The sequence below is a fragment of the Taudactylus pleione genome, unplaced genomic scaffold, assembly GCF_031769625.1.
Source record: "Taudactylus pleione unplaced genomic scaffold, aTauple2 ptg001661l, whole genome shotgun sequence".
Lineage (NCBI taxonomy): Eukaryota > Metazoa > Chordata > Amphibia > Anura > Myobatrachidae > Taudactylus > Taudactylus pleione.
In genome coordinates this window covers 2,846,209-2,853,421 of record NW_028286058.1, presented here as the reverse complement: position 1 = coordinate 2,853,421, position 7,213 = coordinate 2,846,209, and positions in this window count along the sequence as shown.

Sequence of the window (7,213 nt, the reverse complement as noted above, 5' to 3'; positions counted from 1 at the left end):
GGGGTGCTCTGTCCATCAGGGGTGCTCCTCCCAAGTGCAAAAAAATATATATTTTTTCTGTGTTTGTGAATTGTGTGCGCAGTAGCAACACGTGTATCAACAAAGTAGTGCCAAGCATGCGCCTGTGTCCCATAAGTAAAGGGCCAGCTGGCTTGTCTGTTAAAGGGTGCTGTAACCCCCAAAGGGCACTCCAAACAAAATAAAAAAATATTTTCTGTGTTTGTGAATTGTGTGCACTGTGGCTGCACGTGCCTCAACAAAGGAGCAGCGCCAAGCGTGCGCCTGTGTCCCATAAGTAAAGGGCCGGCTGGCTTGTCCATTAAAGGGTGCTGTAACCCCCAAAGTGTACTCCAAAAAAAAAATATATATATATTTTTGGGTTTGTGAATTGTGTGCACAGTAGCCGCACGTGCATCAACAAAGTAGCGCCAAGCGTGCGCCTGTGTCATAGGTAAAGGGCCGGCTGGCTTGACCATTAAAGGGTGCTGTAACCCCCAAAGTGCACTCCAAAAAAAAAATATATATTTTTTTTTGTCTGTGAATTGTGTGTGCAGTAGCTGCATGTGCATCAACAAAGTAGCGCCAAGCGTGCGCCTGTGTCATAGGTAAAGGTCCGGCTGGCTTGAGCGTTAAAGGATGCTGTAACCCCCAAAGTGCACTCCAAACAAAATAAAAAAATATTTTTTGTGTTTGCGAATTGTGTGCTCTGTGGCTGCACGTGCATCAACAAAGGAGCAGCGCCAAGCGTGTGTCTGTCTTTTAAAGAGTGGTGTAACCCCCAAAGTGCGCTCCACAAAGAAAAAAAAATTCTTTTTTTTCTGTCTTTGTGAATTGTGTAGGCTGTAGCTGCACGTGCATCAACAAAGGAGCAGCGCCAAGCGTGCGCCTGTGTCCCATAAGTAAAGAGCCGACTGGCTCATTTCTTAAAGGGTGGTGTAACCCACAAAGTGCACTAGTCTCCAGCAAAAATAAAAAATTATTTTCTGTGTTTGTGTGCGCCTTAGCCGCACGTATATATCAATATAACATAAATGGAGGACCAAACTTTCTCCGATAAAAATAAAATAGGGAAAGATCAAGAACCACTTCCTCCTAGTGCTGAAGCTGCTGCCACTAGTCATGACATAGACGATAACATGCCATCAACGTCTTCTGCCAAGGCCGATGCCCAATGTCATAGTAGAGGGCACATACAATCCCAAATGACAAAGTTCAGGAAAATGACCTTGAAAAAAACATTTAAATCATCTGAGGAGAAACATAAACTTGCCAATATGCCATTTACGACATGGAGTGGCAAGGAACGGCTAAGGTCTTTCCCTATGTTCATGACTAGTGGTTCAGCTTCACATGACGATGGAAGCTCTCCTCCCGCTAAAAAAATTAAATGAGTTAAGCTGGCAAAAGCACAGCGAAGAACTATGCATTCTAAGAAGATATCACATATCCCCAAGGAGAGTCCAAGTGTGGTGGCGGTTGCGATGCCTGACGTTCCCAGCACTGGATGGGAAGAGGTGTCTCTTTCCACCATTTGCACGCCCCCTGCAAGTGCTGAAAGGAGCAACCACAGTTCACTTGCTGATATGCAAATTGAAGATGTCACTGTTGAAGTACAACAAGATGAGGATACTGGTGTAGCTGGCGCTGAGGAGGAAGTTGGCGAGGAGGATTCTGATGGTGATGTGGTTTGTTTAAATCAGGCTTCGTGGGAGACAGTTGTTGTCCGTGGGATGAAAAAGCCCATCACAGTCATGCCTGGGCAGAAGACCAAACATTCCACCTCTTTGGTCTGGCAATATTTCTATCCAAATCCAGACAACAACTGTCTTGCCATATGTACCATATGTAAAGGTGAAATAAGTAGGGGTAGGGACGTCAACCACCTAGGAACATCCTCCCTTATACGGCACCTGCAGCGCGTTCATAAAAAGTTACTGTCAAGTTCAGAAACTTTGGCTAAGACCGTAAGCAGTCCAGGGACACCTAAATCCCGTTGTCCTGTTGTATCCAAGCGCCTGCAAACCACACCGTCAACTCCCTCCTTGTCAAATTTATCCTTAGTCAGGATTGGAAGTAGTCCTGCAGGCCATGTCACTGGCATGACTGACTCTCCTATCCGGGATTCCTCCGGAGGATCCTGCATTGCTACACCTCCTGCTGCCGCTGCTGCTGTTGCTGCTGCTGGGAGTCATTCATCATCCCAGAGAGGAAGTAGGAACACCACTACTTTTACTAAACAATGAGGATGAGGACGACATCTTGCCTCCGTAGAGCCAGTTTGTGCAGGGACAGATTAATTGCCAGCCAGATTTGTGGGGGCCCAAACGAACCAATCATTTCAGCCACAGTTGTGTGGCAGACCATGGCGCTGAAATGATTGGTTTGTTAAAGTGTGCATGTCCTGTTTATACAACATAAGGGTGGGTGGGAGGGCCCAAGGACAATTCCATCTTGCACCTCTTTTTTTTTCTTTGCATTATGTACTGTTTGGGGCCTAGTTTTTCAAACTGCCATCCTGTCTGCCACTGCAGTGTCACTCCTAGATGGGCCACGTGTTTGTGCCGCCCACTCGTGTCGCTTACATAGCCTTTTGGACATAAAAACACTATTGTGAGGTGTGAGGTGTTCAGAATAGACTGGAAATGAGTGGAAATTAAGGTTATTGAGGTTAATAATAGCATAGGAGCAGAAAAACCCACAAATTCTGTGATTTTAGCTGTTTTTATTCTTTTTTTTAAAAAAAATACAGATCCAAAACACAAAACCCAGAACCCAAAACACGGAAGGGTGGTTTTGGCAAAACCAATCCAGATCCAAAACACGAAGAAAGATCCAGATCCAAAACCAAAACACAAAACACGAAAAGTGGCCGGTGCACACCCCTACTTTCTAGCCAATTAGAATGATGTTGACTCACACGTGAACGTTTGGTTGCGCGTATTGAGTCACGTGAAAGACACGTGATGGAAACAGTAGGACCTTAAAGTATTTTGGAACGCATATCGGATATCCGATCATGTGCTTCCTGATCACGTGAGCTTATGAAGTGGAGCGCACATCACGGAAGTATCATACTTAAGGATCTCCAGCTGTCCCTTATGATTATGATTTAGGGAGGTATATATTGTGTATTAGAAGGTACAGCCACACACTTCTGAGGAAGAACCAATTCGGTTCGAAACGCGTTAAGCGGTGTGGCTACATTTACGTATTGGATGTCCCTGGAGTGTATGCTTACCTATCTTGGCCTAAGGAGTGTGGAGAATCCGGAGCTCTAGACACTACCTTTGTGGAACAGCTGGCCTGATGAGTATATGCTGATCCTCCATACATACCCCTTTGTTACATGCTTGTTTATTCATTATGTTTGTGAGTGCATTTATTTTTAAACATTAAAAACCTTTTTATCATAAAGGTGTTTTGCACTATTGGATTTTTCTTTTTCATTTTATATCATCGTGAGTTGCTGTTGATGTACCAACCTTCCTAGAATAAAAGAGGACTTCATTGTTTTGATCCCTATATCAAAACATTAAATATACAGGATCTTCATTATTATGATGCTGGATTTAAAAGGGTGATTATCCTTCTCCTGATCACATGATTACAGTTTTTTTTGCGCAATTATTGTATTATTTTTTTGTATGACATACCAGAATGAGCATACATACATACATACATATATATAATAATCACAAACTATCGATAAAGAGATCTAGTGGAGAAGCAAATGAGAACCAATTAATACAATTCAGAACAACTCATTCACATCCATTCACTGGTGAGCAACCCTCCTTTAAAACAACTTTAGGTGGACCTACACTGTAGGATGGTGTCTCCGAACCCCAAAAAGCTCCAGCCAATTAAAGCAGAGAACACCCAAAAGTAATACAATATTTGAATAACTAACAACTGCCATTCTTTGCGACCACCCAAACAGCAGACAACTATAAAGACACATTACATCAAACCTAACTTGGAGAGAGGGCGGGAGAAGACGTCAGGAACAAAGTGGCCTGATGACAAATGATTCCTAGCTCTCACCTGCCCAAAGTGACTCCCACAATATAAATGGTCATTACTGCAGTCAGTCATCGCAGATCTCAATAAACTTTATAAACATTTCACAACTAATTACTTAAATAAAAATGGTCACCATTAGTCACAACCTTGGGGGTTTAAACGCCTTCAGGCTTAATTTCAGCTTTCTGTTATTCTTGTGACCCTATATAAAACATTTAGAAAGGGTATTTGTGTAATATTTACAAATAAGATCTCTATAGTATTTAATTTGCAAGGTTTTAAATCCAAAAAATACGTTTTTCCTTGTGATGGCAATGTTGGAACCACATACAGTAACTACTAAAGTCTTATGGACTTTGCATTGCGAATAAAAAAGCCAATTTCCTCTTACTACTTCGAGTTCTCCTATTGGCATTCACTGTAATGCCCTTTGAACACAAAAAGTTGCTTACATCTTCCTTTAGATGAGAGTCTGGTTATTCCAAAACAGTGCAAGTGGACAGATGGTCAAGCGGACAGGTAGCTGGGGCCAATAGATCAGCCAGAGCTTTAATAATTTGGCTGGTCCGTGGGGCAGGGCTGGACACAGTCGAGGTCAGCACAGTCCCTGTACAGTGGCATTCATGATCGGAAGAGGACCTCTTACTCTTCTTTTTAGAGTAGAGTGGGAGGGAGCCAGGTGGCTACAGCAGCATCACTGGGCACCTGGGCACCTACCCATTTTTTAACTGGTTTCACTCTTCCACACTTATTAATAGATATCTTAAAAGCTATAATATTAACATGACTTCTTATGACGGTATCTTAATAAAGCACTGATCTGAATTAAAACCTACATGGCATCACTAGAGCCAGAATGATATTAAAATCTGTTAATATATTTAATCTAAGAACTCCCCAGGGGATGATAATTTTGATGTCTCTTTAATTTACGCTGCTTATCGCTGAATTTCTATTTCCCTCAGCTGGGATCTCATCTAAGCTGTGTGGTAGTTTCATCCCTGATTATTTTGTTATGCTTGAGCTTGTAGTAATGTGGTTCCAAATAATTTGAGACTAATTAATTTGATTTCAATTTCCCTAATACATGGTCTCATTTTGGGCATTGCTAAGCATCAAAACTACTGCGAAGATGAACAGGCACAAATACTTAAAAAACAGAAAAATGTACTAGCAACTTTAACACTTTATTGGAACTTTTTAGATGTTTATTGAGGATTATTCACTCATTCCGGACAAGAGGAGTGCGACACCTGTAGTAACCAATCAGCTGTTAGCTTTGTTTATTTTCTGTCTTGTACAAGTCAGACAATGATTGCATTGTCTGATTGGAACTATGGATTGCAGTACATGGAGTCTGATACAAAGTTGTACGCTGTTTGCATTGCGCTATGACGAAAATATGGTACTGCAGGCACTGCAGATGTCCATCTGAAGACTCAGCCTTAGATCACCAATGGGCAGCCATCGGCCATCTGAGTAAACCTAAGCTAACTCACAATGGTCTCCGGAACTCCTCTGCCAGGCCATACAGTAGGGGCAAAAGCCACTGATCCCCCTTGTTGGCTGCTGGGAGATCCTCTGTATGGGAACATCCTAATTTTCTTCTTAAAAGGGGCTCATGTTCTCTTTTTATGAGGCAGCTCCCCTCCTTCTCCAAATGTTATTGGGCTCCTTGACCTGTCTTTGTAGGGTGCTTCGCCCTTATTTTGATCATTACTTTACAGCGGCCATTAACCATGAATGCAGGGAGATCATGGGAGCTGTTCCTTCCATCCCAGGTCCACAGCAAAGATGACCACTAAGCCCGTTGGTGGCAAGCCCGAGTATATTTACATTTGGATCCCCAAATGACTAGTTGATCAGCAAAACAATGCATTGTGTCCTGCTATTCAACTACACCTTTCAAACGAAAATAAGGTCAATAAAGTGTCTCTACTTCTGACTGAAGGGGGCAAAATGAGCCATTATTTTGTGTTCTCATGTAGGCAAGATTCATTGAGGCATGTCATTGGAACAGCGGGCTATGTAGAGTTTTCCATAAGCAAAAACATGCTTGTTTTTAGATATTCTGTATATTATGCACCAAGGATTGGGCTGGTGTAAGTGCACACTGATAATGATTATGGGTATCAAACCAATCCATCAATTATTGGTGGTCTACTTGCAAAGATATAAATATATGCATGTAGTTTGGTGTATGCAATGCGAGAGCAATTATGGCCAACTTGCATTCCACTTTGTATCAGCCCCATTAACTATGTGAGGTATCTGGGTGTCACTATGTAACCAGGGGTATCTTAGGGGACAGGATCATAAAGACAAGACCACTGGGAAGATACAATGGTATCTCTATTATATGTTTTGGGGCACTGCAATGCAATTCGCCAATATCACATTAAATTGTAGCCCAACAATCACCAGGTTACTCACTACAACCTAGTTCCGATTTTATCCACACACAGGGCCTGATTCAGAGCCGGACGCTCTGACCAGAGTGCTCGCTCTGAATCAGGGCCCTCCTACATGAAAATGGAGCGGCCTCTTGGGCGCTCGCATAGCTGTGGATGACCACCCACAGCTACAGCGAGCGTCCATGATGATGGTCGCGATGGTCAAGACCATCGTGACCATCGGGCTTGCGACGGAGACCCTGTGGTAGGGTCTCGCTGCCGCCAACCCTGGAGTGATTTTGGCTCTATCAGAACCAAAATCACTCCCACTGACATCACTACTGATGTCAGTGGGGCCAGCTTCAGACGGGAGACGTTCCCATGGGAACGCCTCCATTTGGCAGCAATGCCCCCGGCACGCCCACCAAAGGGGGCGTGCTGTCAATCAACATCAACAGCACGCTGCCTTTGGTGCGAGACCCGGAGCGATGGCTACCCCATCTCTAGCCGGGTCTTGCGCATGCGCACGACGGAGCTCCCTCCATCGTGCGCATGCGCAGTAGGGCACCATCGACCCGCTTGTGAGCGTCCTGCGCTCGCAAGCGGGTCTGAATCAGGCCCACTGTTCCTGGGAGGAGAGAAACTCAACACCCTGAGGTCTGACCAATATAATTTGCTCTTTACCCAAAGAACATGTCTCATTATACCCACTCAAATTTCCACATTATCCTATCCCTCCTATGGGCCGTTATCTTCTAGCAGCCAGTGATTGGCCAACTCCCCAAGACACTGTATTA